The following is a 17,034-nucleotide window of genomic DNA, read 5'->3' as shown; positions in this document are numbered from 1 at the left end:
CCGTTGAAACTTTCCTGGGCTTCATCTTAATGTTTATATGTCATCCAAACCATTTATGAAGTAATTCTAACTGGGATGAAGTGAAAACACAAAAAATTTATTTTGATAGGTAACTTTTGTGGCCATAAAAATGTTTCAACAGTGGTCACGGAATCTCCACTGCTGCCTCTCGTGTGGCCCACTTTAGTTTTGGATTCACCTGGTTTTCATTCACATGTCCGAAAATGCCTTCACAGATGGACGAGATTAGATTTCTAACGAATGTTACAGTGAGCCTCACTGGGCATCCCATCACAAGAATTTATTGGATTTTCAGGAAATAAGGTTCGGACATGGCTTTCCTATTAGGGCCCATTTGGTTTTCCTATAATGGGAAATGACTATAAATGGGTAATGATTACTTTTGTAATTATACGGTGACATCAATTACATTTTTATATGTTACATTGTCTGTTTCATCCAGAGATGATTGTAAAAATGGTATATTTATAATGTGAAAATGTTCTGTTTACAATTTTTTATACCTATAATAAGTATATTTGACTATCGATTTATAAGTCATAATTCCTATTTCAACAAACAGTTGGAAATGATAATGATAACTCTTTATTTTGTATTTCAGAGGAAATTGTAAAAACCAAACAAGCCCTTAAAGCCTTTCACAGGAAGTTCTTGGCCTCAAACTTAGGTAGGGCCCAACATGATGTTTGTGAGAGACCCACCCTTTCCATCTGTTTTTTAAGATCATTTTAGGACATGGGCAAAAAATTAGCCGGTTCCAAGACTCATGTGAGCTGAAAATGTGAGGATTGAACGTCTTTAAAATATTTGTGGAGCCACAGAAGTTTTGGATATGGCTAATATTTGTTTTTTCAGTTCATCCCAATAGGAATATTGTTATAAATGAAATGAATGGCATGTAAACATCACTGTCAACCCAGGGAGATTTAAATAGGAATTTTCCTAGCTACTCACCTTTTCTTTTAGTATGGCCCACTTGTGATGTAGAGCGGGTCGCGGACAGTTACATGGCCAAGATGGATCAAAAAAGGCCCGGTCGACGACAGAAGTGATCCAGACCATCGAACCGTAAAATAAGCATATCTCGCAAACCAGAATAAGTTAATTGACGTACCATATATGATTTTGGGGTAGAACGAGCTAATTTAGCCAACCAACCTCGCTATGCCAAGTTGCCCATGCCGAAATTTGCGAAATTCCATCCTATTGACGGTGAAATTCCATGTTTAGTTCCGTTTTTACTATAAATAGTAAGTTTTAGTTTGATTATAACTCTTCATTCGTTGGGTTTTAGGAGTTGTGTCCAACATGAAAAGTGCTTAGAATAATTAGGAGAATAACGTGGTTAAGCCACATACGAAACTTACTATAAAAAGTAAATTTACTATTTATAGTAAGTTGCGAATTTATAGAAGTTTTAATTTTAGTTTGCTTCTGATTTCTTTCTTATTGCTTGGTACCCTTATTTAAAGGGTTGTGAACTCGTTTTTATTGATCAATTAATCAATTTCGAATTTATTAGAATTTATTTCTATTTTCTGTTTTCTTTCCTCGTGGATTCGAGAAGTCTCTGTGAGGAGTCCAGAGAAGCTCCGTGGATTCGGAGTAGTTATCCTCATCACGTTCATCCCTGCGTCAACTTGAGTCTTAGATCCTGCTCATTATTGGTCTCAAGTCCTAAAATGAGCCCACATAGCAGATGGACAAGATAGATTTCTTACAAACATCACGGTGGGCCCCACCTAAGTTTCTCGCGCAGAAACTTAATGCGAAAGGCTTTAGCAGGAAATCTGCATCCCCTTGTTTCCTTGTATACTATTTCATCTTACTTTGACTATGTTAACGTAGTAACCCTCCGTTGGCTCCACAAATGAAGTATGTTTTATATTCACACTATTTGTGTGCATTCATTTGTTTTAGATCATTTTAGAGCATGAGCCCAATTTAAGTAGATCAACTCGAAATGTATACATATTTCCTGTTTGGTCATTTACCTACATTGTTTTTTAGTCCCCAATATGCCGATGTGGAAAACTTCTATCAGCTCCCATGAACTGCATGTGTTATATACACACTGTCCATTTATTTTTTGGACCGTTTTAGGGCATGAACCCAGTTTAAGAAAATCAACTCAAAATGCAATCATATTTTATGTTTGGTCATGTATGTATTTAATCTTTCCTGACTATGTTGACCTGGCAAACATCTATGGGCTCAACCATGAAGTATGTGTGTTTCCTTTTACTTCCTCACTATGCTGATGTGGCAAATTTCTGTGAGCTCCCATGAAGTATGTGTTAAATCTCCACCGTCTATTCATTTTGTTATCGTTTTGGGGCATATGCCCAATTTAAGAAAATCAACTCAGAATGCATATATATTTCTTGTTTGCATTCGTATTTAATCTCTCCTAACTATGTTGACGTGGCAAACATCTGTGGTCTCGACCATGATATATTATATCCACGCTATCCATTTATTTTTTTCAGACCATTTTAGGACATGAGCTCAAAAATGAGTCAAATCCAAGTCTCAACTAAACCACACTACAGAAAATAGTGGTGATTGAATGACCACTATTAAAAGATTTATAGGGCCCACCATGCCATCTAACCTGTTTATAAAGTTACACAAACCAATATATACGGAAAATACAAATATTATATTGTAGACACTATCTAAAATAAGGATAAGCCACTCTTTGAGCTTTAGCTTGACTTCAATAAATTATCTTACACTAATTTAGAAATTATTGAAAATCCAAACAGGTCGAACTGGGAGTATACTCGGCACGTCCCACAAACAATTAATGAACCCGATCAGCTAGCTTCAAATCCAGTAACTATTCATTCACGATCGTGAATCTGAACTCTAGAACCTTAAAAACTCTTTGTGTGTAGCAACTGATGTGCGAAAAATAATAAAATGAACTCTCTACTCAAGGATTACTCTCTGTACTAAATCTTCTCAAATAATGTTGTGTTGAGATGTGAGAGGTCATATCTTTAAGATTGAGAAAAGTACAGTCGTCCTTATACACAAAGTAGTCATAGTATTATTGAGAGAAAGATTTGACTAATGAAGATGATTTATGATTCATTGGAAAAGTGTTCAAATGATTCTCCTAACGAACTTAAGTTTTCTCCAATCCAAGTTATGATTAGGAAGATCCAGCCCGTTTAGCAAGACCATGCAGTGCTACACGGCCAAAACTGTAAAAACTATGACCACACTTTAGACTAATCAAGCGTAATCTAATTGAAGTAATTTCAGTTCAATTGAAAAGCTCATCAAGCAACATTTCCAATAAGCCTAAGATTATCGAAAAAAGACAATTGGTCAAATTACAGGCAACTGATTTTATATACTAAACATTTGTACTTTCGACAAGTCAAACGGAGTCCGATCGAAATGATTCTAGTCTTTTTAATAAGCTTATCTAATTATCTTTCCAACAAGACTAAGATAACCGAAAATGAATGGACAACGAACATAATACAACCATTTAAATAATTTCTAGAAAAAACAAAAATTAATCACTATGTTATATATATATATATATATATAATTTTATGATTTAAATGACCGGCACCCACAACGAAACAAAAGGAGTTACAGCTACTAACGCTTATATAAGGAATCCATTACCAAGAGAAGAGATGAAGAAAGGAAAGTGAGAAAGAAACAGAGAGCGAAATAGAAAAAGAAAAAGAAAAAGAGAGAGCAGAAAGAGAGATAGGAAAATACAAAAAGGGTCTGAGGGTTGGAGTTCACCCGGAGATGCTGCCAAAGGTACCTTAAAGATTTTCAACATGCAAATATGTTACTCGACATATGAGACAAAAAAGCCTATTAAAGAAGTTATTGAAGCTAAGAGTTTGTCTACCTCTATTTAATTTACATTTCATTCCACACATTATAAGTATATCAACTATATTCACAGTTCTTTCTATTTTATTCTGCATTATTTTCCTTCTTCAATTTTCTCATACTTTATTTTTTTGCCCAGGATCTTAAATCCTATGAAGAAAGGTTAGTTGGCATTTCATTTTACTCATTGCATTTTTTACTTTATTTGCCTACTTAGGGTCACTTGGCTCTGTGATGTAAGGATAAATACTTTTTTTTTCTTATTTTTGCTTGCCCGACTCTTATGGGTTATGTGAAATACGACCAAATATAAAAATGTCCAAATTCTGTTGAATATCCCGAAACTGCAAAATCTTATGAAGTAGAGACTGCACATTGTGCGAGCAGAAAATGATGCTTAATCCCTTCCTTTTCTGTCACTGAGGTGCTTACTCAGAATTTACAGTCGCAAACCAACCGCAGGAGTCACTTTGAGTTAGGGAATCGTGAGATTCCCAAACCCCTAAGCGATTCTACGGTTGTTAGCCGGCCATAGATTTTAAGCTTCATTTAGATAGTGGTGACTCTGAATCAAATACATTTTTTACACCTGAGTCAATAACATACTTTGGCTACACTAACAAATCAATACCAAAGCGAAGGAAGTGAGGGCACCATCATGCTTGTATGAGAGGAGGCGTTCACAGAATGCCGATTCCACTGGGGAACTACTAGTCACTAGTTTAGGCCAGTTTACACCGGTTGACCAATACCTACGGCAATACAATATTACCCAGCCTGGCAGTGAGAACCTCTTGTATGACATGCTCACCATCTAAAGGGCACTTGGTGATGATCCTTTTGTATATTAACTGGTTAGGCTAATACTTTATCGAACATCACAGCATGAACCTTTTGTAATCTTAACATGCTTTCCTACCCAAAGGGTACAATAGAGGTTCCAAGAGATACCGGTTATATTTTTGGGACTTTCAACTCAAGGGTCTTGATTTCTCTACCTATTTATGCTTTAGGAATTTTCAACCCAAAGGACTTGATCGCCCCACTTATTTTCTTGTGTTCCAAAAACTATTTTGATGATGTATAATTTTAATAATTTCATGGACTAAATATTTCAAAAAAAAAAAAAAAAACCTTTCATGATTGTTATTCCTCGATCGAATCTATGATACATGGTGTACATTATTTATAAAACAAGATTTCTAATCAATGTAAACTGTTCATACATAATCAAAATCCCATAAAGAAAAATAAAATGCAACATAATCCATTAGATTGAAGAGTCTAAAAACAATTCTATATTAATTCAAATTTTTTGCAATAGAAAAAAACTAAATACTATTTTCTTATTTTATCATATAAAAAATAATTTTTTTTATCAATGCATGATTAAGAATAATCTAAATTTAATGTTGAATTAAAGCATGCTACTTAAAATAAAGACAACTAAATAAATAATAAAATCCAAATAACATAATTTAAAATTTAGTATATAAACATAAATAAAAAAATCAAACAGATAAAGAATTATAAGTAAGATGAGTAAATAAATAAATAAGATATTGAATCATTCAAATAAAAATAAAAGAAAATTTAAAGGCAATCAAATGAATTTAATTCTAAGAAATAAATAAAAAAAACAAATAAATAATTTAAATAAATAAATAAAATTTAATTGAGAGAAAACTCACTTTATAAAAGACAAACTCTTTTTTTTTTCCTCTCTTTTCCTTTTTCACTTTCCTTTTATTTTTCTTTTCTTTTCTTCTTCTCTCTTTCTTTTTCTCTCTCCTCCTTTTCATTCTTCCTTTTTGTCTCCACTCATCTCTCTCTCTCTCTCTCTCTCTCTCTCTCTCTCTCTCTCTCTCCCCTCTCTCTTCCTCTCTTTCTCATGTAAGTAACCAGAATTTTTCTTTTTTTATTTCTCTCTCTTTCTTCTCTCTTTTATAAGTTACTTTCATATGTAGCACATGTGAAATGGGCACCTCTTATGTTTCCTTTTTCATATGTTGCATTTTTCATTCCATTTAGATCACATGCTCCACATGGCTTTGTTTTTCATGAACATGTTGTGCACTACACTTGTGCCATATGTGTGCCACGTGTGTGGACATGAGGTGTATGCATATGGTGCATGCATGCCACATGTGTGAAAGGTGTGTGCATGTGATGGTTATACATGGTGTGTTAGCTATGATGCATGGATGGATGGATGGATGTACAAATAGATGGATGGATAGATATACGGTAAAATGGGCTCGTGTGTGATCAAGGGCTAGATTTTATGATATACATGTTGATTGGTGGTGAGATGGACGAGTAGTATGAGGTTGGGTTAAACAAAAATGGTGATGAATGGTCATTTTTAAAAGAAGTGGTGTGCACATCTTTAGTATGGACCCCACGTTAGGTATGTGGTCAAATAAAGGGGCAGGATTATAGGTGGCCATACAACTTAGGAAGATGGATGGTCAATTTGGTGGTGGGATATAGATGGGTGAATATTCTAAGCATGTTGATGGTTAGATGGGTGTATCATTGGATGGATGGTCAAATGCATGGTTGGATTTATTAATTAATGGAAGGTTGGATTTGGATTTGTTCAAGTCAATGGTTAAGATTGAATAGGTTGATCATGTAAATCAATGGTCATATTGGATTAGTTTGGTATGTCGATCAATGGTTGAAATTGGATGGTCAAGATTAATTCGGGTTATTACAAAAAATCTGAAAAATCCTCAAAAACCAAAAATAATTGAAAACTATCAAAACCCCCAAAAAATAGAAAATTATCAAAACTTAAAAACAATAAAAAATCCTCAAAACTAAAAAATAATAGAAAATCCACAGAACCCAAAATAGAATAAAACTTACAAAAACCAACAACATTAAAAATAATAAAAATAATAAAAAAATAAAAATAAAAAAATAAAAATTCAAAATACTCAAAAATCAGAAAACTTTCCAAAAACTATATGCAATAAAGTGCCAGACTCATATAAAGAATTACATGAAGCCGAAATTGACATTTATGACTTTGATATAGAACTAGACTTCAAACTTATGCATTTGGAAGAAGTCCAGGATGAGGGAAATGATGACCCGACTCCTGAACTTGAGGATCTACTTAATAAGTTCGATTCAAAAGTCAATGTTGTACCTGATATTTTGAGGTGGGCAACCTTGGAACCCCCAAGAATCCTTTGGAAGTACGCATTGGAAAATATTTGTCTCCAAGTGACAGGAAGAGGATGATCAAGTTTTCATTGATATCACCAAGTTCCGTGGGTCCCATCATGAGGTGTGAGTTATATCTAAATGGTCTGTCTACTTGGTGAGCTTGTAGTAAGGCTTGAGTCAAAAAGTAAGAATGATCCAAAAATCAAGTGGACCACACTGTATTTTACAGGGGAGGATTGAACGCTTGTCATTTAAACCCTTTTAGGGGTCATGGAAATTTTAAATCAATATGATATTTGTTTTTTCTCTTCATCTAGGTTCGTGTGACCTTATGAACAGAATGGATGGAAAATACGAGTTACGGTGGTCCTACGATTGTTTTACCGATGAGAATAATTGTCCTATTGCTATTTGTAGTGTGATCCAATTGAACCTTGGAAAATACTCCTTTTTTAGATAAAGATCTAAAATAATCTCACCAAATGGAAGAATGGTGTAGATATGATAAATATATCATTATGGGTCGATGTAACTTTGATGTCCTTTGAGTCGTCGTTTGTACAACTCAGATCTCGAGGACCGTCATCGCTCCTCTTCACACAACATGTACTCACACTGGCTAGTTTGTTGGTGTGTGTAGAGGTGTACACGAGTCAAGCTTGGCACAACTCAACTCGGCCTGACCACTAGTTGACCTCAGCTTGAACTCGGCTCGGTCCTGGAGCTTGACTGGCCAGCTCGGTTGAAGTCGGTCAGTAGCTCGGGCCAGTTCAAGTCGAGTTCGAGTTAAGATCGAGCCGAGTTTGCATATGTAGCATTTTCACAAACACATGAGCTGCACCTTCAAATTCTCATTGCAGGTAAAATTACAACAACAGTTTTACAGGTTTTCATCAAATGCCTTATAGGCAACATCAAAATAAAAAAATATATATATTTGTTTCATATACATACCTTCCTTGCAATCGGCCAATACTTCGTTGAGTCAACACTTGGTGAGCAACATCAATATCAAAGTAACTGAAGTCACCGAACTAGTCCGATCTGAGTTGGGGTTTGAGTTGAGCTTAAGCAAGGTCGAACTCTGTTTGAAATTTTTTCAAGCTAAAAAAAATTAGCTTGACTCAACTCGAACACAATTTTGAACCGAGCTGAATTGAGCTTTTCCGGGTCGAGTCAAGCAAGCTAACGGAGCTAACCCGGTTCATGTACAGCCCTAGGTGTGTGTTACACCAGCCAGTCCGCTTCCATATCATTGGTATGTTGCACGCCACTGGAACGAGGATTGGCTGGTGGAAAAGCTACGTGGGCTCTCACCGTTATTTTGGCAGCTTATTTTATAACACGAGGATAAAATTGAGGCAGATCAAAAGCTTAGGTGGGCCACACCATACGATTGAACGCTTATACGTTGAAACTTCTTAGAGCCCACCTAATGTGTATTTGCCATGCAATCAGTTCATAAAGTCACCTAACCCTATGCCAAAGATAGGCTTGTCCAGATCTTTCGTGGCCCCAAGATAAGTTTTCAACCGTAGTCATCCAATTCTCACTGTTTCTTGTGGTTTGGTGGTGTGGTCTCTAGATCTGCCTCACTTATCACATCATGCACCGAAATGAAATTGTGAAACGGATGGACGCAACGATCTGGATGAAACACACATCATGGTGGGGCCACGGAGCTTTTCCAGCAACTAGTTGGCTGATGCAGGAGTCACCAGCAAATCCATGTCTGCACCACCGAAGGCGAATCATTTTCGAAATTTCTCGTCCAAAAGACCATCTAACCTTTCGTTTTATGGCCTACAAATAGACGGTCAGGAAGAGAGATACAGCAACCGTCAACGTCAAACTGAAAAGAACCCAAATATTTCAGTTGGATCATCTGATTCCAGGGGCATGGTCCATTGACGGTGGGGCGCAAGAGACCAATGTATCGGTTACCGATCTTCGGAAATTACTCCGATCGGCTAATTCTAGCCATTTGATCAGTGGCCTTCAAACTGAAGGTACCGGATAGAAACCAGTAACATATGGTCATATCCAACGGTTGTTATCTCCGAACATGGACCATCCACGGTTGTTCTCATCGGATGAACGTCCCTAATTCCATACGTATCGGGCCACGTGGATGGCAGTGGGAGGATCGTCTATCCTATCGTCTCCCAAGCCTAGCAGTCACGTCATGCTTGGAGTATAGCCACGTTGCATGACACGTGTTAAATCTTAATAGATTTAAGTACACCGCAGCCTGACTACGCTACACGTGGACGTCTGCGTGACTGAGCAGCGCACTGCACGGTCGTCTGCTTTCAAAAAAGCTCTTCTATCTGACGAAAATATCAATATCGCGTGATACGAACGGGAACGGATTGGCTACTTCCCCCGACACCAGCCCCGGAGCTAGTGGTCGGTGCTTTGTGGGCCCATAATGATGTATGTGTTTCATCCATTTCGTTTATCTATTTTTCTAGATCAATTTATTTAAGAGAAAAAAAATGAGATATATCCAAATCTCAAGTGGACCACATTACAGGAAACAGTGTTGAATGAACTTCGACCGTTAAAAAAATTTTGGGGGCCATAAAAGTATTGGATCAAGTTGATCTTTGTTTTATCCCTTCATCTGGGTCTTTATGACCTAATAAACGGATTGGATTTCAAATAAACAGTACATCAGGCCTTAGGAGGATTTAAATGATGGATATCCAATCACTATTTTTTTTCCTGTGGTGTGATCCATTTGAGATTTATATCCCTCTCATTTTTGGGATGAAGACATAAAATGATATTTTAAAATGGATGAACGGAATGGATGAAACACATACATCATGGTGGAGCCCACAGAGCACCGACCACCAGCTCCAAGGCTGGTATCAGGGGGAGTAGCCAATCCGTTTCCAATACGAATGTACATCGCGGAGGCATAGGGCCGGGTGACTTTGGTACGGTGCTTACGGTGCCGCCCACCGAAAAATCTATCGCATATCTACGATGTTTATCCCTTTTTTTCGGGTCATTAACGAAGCCGATCCAAATGTCGTATGGAACATGTTACAGGAGACAATGGTGTTTGAACATTCCACCCTTAAAAACTTCTTAAGCCCCACTATAATATTTAAATATGACTTTATTACAAAACTCTGCTTTCTATAGTGTGCCTTCAACACGGGTCGGGCCGAGTCGAACTGGCCTCAGCCTGTCCAGGCCCGTTCAACAGCCGCACCAGGCCTGAACCTAACCGGGCCTGGTCACTAAGCCAACATCTCCAGTCCAAACTCGACCCAACAGCAATCCGGTGAGTTCGGGCTGAGTTCGGGCCAATTTCGAACTTTCGAGTTCGGGCCAATTTCAAACCTTATGGCAAGTTTATGGGAAGGGCTTTGGTAGGTAATCCGCGTCCCATTATAATTTACAAGTTCATGAGAGAGAGGATATATTATAATTTTACTACATTTACATACATTTGACAAAGCATAGAATAAAATATTTTATATAAACTGAATACAGTCATACACTACTAACTACTGTCGAGGAGATTCATCTGAGCCCGAGCTGCTACATAAATCTTCGTATACGTACTCATTCACCTCTCCCTCTTCAGAAGATGGAGATAGCTTTTTATCGCCCTCCTCTTGTATAGTTTGAATTAGATTTTTCAAACTATGTTTGTGAGAAGATTTATACGTAGTTCCCAACGTCCTGTAAAATGCAGCCAGACTGAAGAGAAACTTAGCTGAATTCTTATTATTTTTCTCTTTACCCGTGCAGCTTGAAGCTGCTTCGACATCATGTGGTCTTGGAGGACATCGCTGATGTGTAGAAGCTTCTTCCATACTGCGCTTTAAGGCGAGTTGAAATTGTTCTTCTTCCAATGCTAATAGTTTAGCTTCCTTCTCTGCCTCAGAAAGTTTGGATTGAGGAGTGGAAGCTTTTTTGTTTGAATCAAGAACTGCTTGGAAAATAACTTGGATTTCTTTTGAGGCTTTAGGACATGGTCTTGCATCTCCACCCCGACAGGATAAGTGTAATCTAAGCCGATTAGTTTTATTAACAAACTTGGCTCCACACAAATTACACAAAATCTTGAACTTTCCAGACTTTGGAGAATGGACTAAGGAACCATAGTCCCAAACGTTAATCGATGGTTCGCTTGAAGACATATCTATATATTGTGTTGGAAAAGTATTTTAGGCTTTTTAACAATAATGAAATATCGACATAAGATAAAAGCAATTTATGGATTAAAAAATAATAAAAGTCAACATAACTGATAAATAAAAATAAAAGTCAGTAAACAGATGTAAAAATGCATTGCGCAGCTTGTATAACATCCATCAACATAACAAATAAATAAAAATAAAAGTCAGCAGACAGATGTAGAAATGCATTGCGCAGCTTGCATAATATCCTTCAACATAACAGATAAATAAAAATAAAAGTCAAAAGAGTACCCATTACAACATTTGCAAATTCAAATAAACTAAGAAGATCATAACATCCATCCCAAACATCCATCATATTGCTGTTGTTTCATGTGTTGCGGCTTCATTCACATTCTCCTCATCTTCTTCATCAAGAACACCTCCTAGACTCGGACGCAACCAATCTTGTGTACAAATTAATGCTTCTACTGTATCTGGTGCAAGGGAACTTTTAGTCTTGCTCACGACCCTGCTCCCTGTGCTAAACGCAGATTTCGATGCCACTGTTGAAATAGGAATTGATAAAATATCTCGTGCCATCGTCGATAGTGTAAGATATTTTCCTTCACTAACTCGCAATTTCCACCATTCCAAAACATCAAACTCTGAATCCTGCCGTAGTATGACCGACTCTTTGAGATACATGTCTAACTCTGATTCTTTCGTACTTGTATCTGTATTTTCTTTTTCTAAGAAAGACATGAAATCATCATCGTCAAAGCTTGAAGCAACTTGCGATCTAACTTCAGAAACGCTTGGTGTGGACACTGTGGTTATGTACGCGTTGTACAATGCTTCGATTGCGTCACGAACCTTCGAAGTTTCAGATATTACCTTTTCAGTAGGATAAATCCTTGTGAAGATGTACTTAACATAACTCATCTTACGACGAGGATCAAGAACAACAACTAAGGACATTATTAAATGATAATCATCTCAGTACTTATTGAACTTCATTTGCATACCACTTGTCATGATTTGGAGAAAAAATGGACCGTCATCGGCAGCTTTCTTTAGGGCATTCTTGATCTTCCACACAAATGGAAAAAACATATTTGCTATAGGAAACTTATTGCCAGAAAATATTTTCGTACAATCATAAAAAACCTTCAAAAATTTGTGAACTTCTTTTGCTTTGCTCCAATCATCATCAGTAGGCAACCAAGCATATGTTCTATCACGCGCTGCATATTCTGGAAAGGCATGTTTCAATTCCAGAGCTGAATCCAACATCTCAAAAGTGGAATTCCAACGCGTGCATACATCTAGCTTCAACGTTTTTGGAGACGTCAAATTCAAACGTTGGACGATGTCATTCCATATACTCAATCTTGACGGCGAGCCTCTTATGTACTTCACACTCTCCCTCACATTCTCTATAGTTTGGTCAATTGATCTCAACCCTTCTTGTACAATTAAGTTGAGAATGTGTGCACAACACCGAACATGAAATATTTTTCCCTCAAAAAATAAACTGTCGGTTACCTTGAACCGGTTACGTAAGAATCGTATGACACTGTCATTTGTCGAAGCATTATCTAAAGTTAATGAACGACTTTTTTTTCAATGCCCCAATCTCATAGACAGTTGTAAATGCAATCTGAAATAACCAGACTGGAATGGGGAGGTGGAAGGTGGCGAAAGTTCAATATTCTCTTACAGAGTTTCCAATTTTCATCAACATAGTGTGCAGTCAATGAAATGTAACCCTTTCTTTGATTTTGCGCCGTCCACATATCAGACGTCAAGCTTACCCTTGAAACCGAATCTAAAACTGCTTTCAACTTCATTTTCTCACTGGCATACATCTTCATGCACTCCCTCTTCACAGTAACACGGGAGACCTTCTCAAACTGAGGATTAAGGTATTTGCTGTATCCCATAAATATTTCACTCTCTACCATCTTAAATGGCTGCTCATCAATGATAATAAGCTTTGCAAACCACTCCTTTAGTTTCTCTTTTTCAAACTTATGAGTGGTAAGCGTACCTTCAGAACCAGATCCTTCGGACTTTGTAAATGATAGCAATTGTTGGCCTGAACGTGGAAGTCTAGGTCTCCTTGCACAGCTTTGTCTATGTCTGTTTAAATGAGACGTCGACCCCCCGACACTTTTGGTATATAGACTTTTGCAGTGCATACATCTAATCTTAGGGACATTGTTAACTACTACTTCTTCAAAATCATCCCAGACAGCTGACCGTTTCTTTCCTTTGTTTGCAACTGAAGACCCCTCTCCCTCAACAACAAGTGGTGAAGTGGCTGACGCACCGGCACCGGCACTAGGGTTAGGTTGGACTTCATCCTCACTAGCCATATCTAAAGATATGAAACAATTTCATTTATCCTTATACCTTAGTAAAGAATTTCCTAAGCTGATAAATCAGTTACCTATTCAATGCTGGATAGATAGTAATGTTTTCATTATTTAATTTAAATGCTACGCCAAAATTTCGACACCATCTCCCCTTATCTCTCCAGAATATATTAATTTTGTATTTGATTTACACGTCAACTATCCACACAAAGTGTAGATATTTGATGAGGAAGTAAATGTAAGAAATATATCCAGAGAAAATTAGGAGAGACGAACCGAAACAAACATGTGCATTTAAAGTAGAATAAATGAAAATATTAATATCTATCTAATATTGAACTGTCCAAAAAGGGACAATTACGTAAGAATTTCTATGCATCCATGAACACACTCAATCTATGTCTGGCAACATAGAAATCCTCAAATGGGTAACTGATTATCCTATATTACAACAAAAATATAAAAAATAATTAAATCAGTTACCCATTCAATGTTGAATAGATAGTAATGCTTTCATTATTCAATTTAAATGCCACGCCAAAATTTCGGCAGCATCTCCCCTTATCTCTCCAGAATATATTAATCTTGGATTTGATTCACACGTCAACTATCCACATAAAGTGTGGATATTTGATGAGGAAATAAATACAAGAAATACATCCAGAGAGAATTAGGAGAGACGAACCGAAACAAGCATGTGCATTTAAATTAGAATAAATGAAAACATTACTATCTATCCAACATTGAACTGTCAAAAAAGGGACAATTTGAGAATTTCTATGCATCTATGAACACACTCAATCTATGTCTAGCAACATAGAAATCCTCAAATAGGCAACTGATTATCCTATACTATAACAACAAGAACAAAAAGTTTACTTTACCTTCGTTGCTGTTAACTCTGATTAATTGTCACGCCCCAAACTTGGAAATCGGATTCACATGAATCACGATCGCCGAACCTGGTGCTGACAGCCTCCGTAATACCCCATTCTCGGCTCCCAGCGTCCGTATGCCAGGTTCCGATCCTAGGATTCTACAAGGAGGATTTTTCAACGTACATTTGTCTCATAAGAAGCATAACCACAAGTATACCCAAAACATAAAAGCAACATCAACATCACTTATCGACTAATATAATCATTTGAATACAATGCTGAAAGGGAAATACATATATTGAAAATTAAAGCTCCAAAAGACCACTGTACGCCCCAAGCTCAATATTGCTGCAACCTAACATCACCTGCACGCATCTATCATGCATAAGCTTATAGAAAGCTTAGAGGGTGGTGTAAGTGTGTGTACAAGGTAAGTGCCAAGTATGCAATACAATGTCATAAATCACACAATGGAATAAATAGAAATACTGACAAGATACGATATCAGAGTAATGCGAAAACCTACTGATAGGCCCATAAACACCATCAGCCTTATCCAGGCTATACGATGCAGAAATATAATAAAAACAATATCATATACTGATGAAGTAATGCAGATCAGCTATGCAATGCGGAGATAGCAAGCCAAACATCAGATGCCGATGATGCAAATGCAATATGCAAATCCTGATGAGTCCACGAATACCGCCAGTCGTATCTAGGCCGTATAAGTATAAACATAGTAACCCCAAATACCATATGTTGCGAATGTAATGCGATATGCGGTGCAAATGGAGTGGCCATGCTGGAGCGTGAAGTCGAGATGATTGTACGTAGTATCGCAGGCTATGGGGTCCACCACAAGGGACTTCTATCCAAACCAGTCCCATACCTAAATTTGGATAGTCAGACTCAATGTGGTAAACTCCTGATCTTAGGTTAGTCGCGCGCCCAACCGAAATCTTTGCCATTACGAAGGTACACAACAATCAGTTGCGCACCACCAACCCGAGTGGATAGTGAATGAATGAATGAATGAGTATGCAACACCTACTCGATAAGTCCACATATCAGTACAGTTCCTCTCTGGGATCATCACCGGGGTTTAGTACACTCCAAATGACACTGTCTCTCTCCTAGCAGCACAGTCCAAGTGAGCGTAAGAAACCTCACTATCCGCCTGGCCAATAGTCTGCCAATACTTATCCGGCACGTCGATAGCGGACCCATTCACAAGCTGGTCAAACTCAGCCTAGTAATGCTCCCTACTCTCGGGCAGGTAAGGCCACACCCCCTCCCAACCGACCACGACACAGTGGGAGACGCGGCCTCCTGGTATTCGGCACTCGGGCGCTCATGTATCCACTCGGTCTCGACGTTGGGGCGTCTCCTGGCCTCGGAGGTTTAGGAATTTTCACCCAGGGACATCTATGGCGCCCGTATGCTAGAACCAAACATTTCCGGTGTCCCATCTGACCATCCACAATATGTCTGTGGAGCCACGGCCCTGATGTCGCTAGGGCACATAATGCAATATGCATGAGTCATACAATCCAGTCATGCATCAATCGTGCGCATACCGTGCACTCATGTGAGATAACCTCCGCCTATCAGGGAGTCTCATAACAACCTGCCCAATGACATATGCAATGGTCAACCACATCTCATAACAAATATGCAGATGATGCGTATGGGCATGTATGATGATGCTATGTTGTCACATACTCATAATCGGTATCAACAATCGACCTCGACAATGTGGACATTTAACCAACATTGCCCCCAAGGAATGACCCACATAGAGCCAAGCATATAATGGGTCCACGGCCTCACACAAAGGCCTGATATACAACACAGTGGACCTTACTCAAGGGTCATATATACACAACAGGCGGGCCCTGCTCATGGGCCTCAAATACATGACATGTGGGCCCTACACATGGGTCTCGAATACATCAAATGGGCCATGCATCATGGGTCATGAACACATCACAATGGGCCTTTCTCATGGGCCTAACATACATCATAATGGGTTCCATAGCCTGGTCTTCAACTGCATCCCAATGGGCCTTATCGCATAGGCCTCATATACATCATATTAGGCCTTAAACACGACCTGAACACACATCATAACAGGCCTCAAATGCGAGACGCATATACATCACCTTGGGCCTCAAACACGGATAGAATACATATCACAAATGGAATTCACAATCGGTCACGATGATTGGCCTCGATCGATAATTGGTCAATCGGCCATGACAATCATAATCAATAATCGGCCACGATAATCGGTCAATCGGCCATGACAATCATAATCGGCAATCGGCCTCGACGATCATAATCGGTAATCGACCACGATAATCGGCCTCGATCGATAATCGGTCAATCGGCCATGACAATTATAATCGGTAAGAGGCCACGATAATAGGCCAATCGGCAAGGACAATCTTACTAGTCAATCGGCCTCGATCGATAATCGGTCAATCGGCCACGACAATTGGATCGGTAAGAATGGGCCTAACAAGGCCTAATGAAAGGTCACAATGTGGACATTAAACC

Source organism: Magnolia sinica, chromosome 10, assembly GCF_029962835.1.
Source record: "Magnolia sinica isolate HGM2019 chromosome 10, MsV1, whole genome shotgun sequence".
In the NCBI taxonomy this organism is placed as follows: Eukaryota; Viridiplantae; Streptophyta; class Magnoliopsida; order Magnoliales; family Magnoliaceae; genus Magnolia; species Magnolia sinica.
This window is presented reverse-complemented; position numbering follows the sequence as displayed.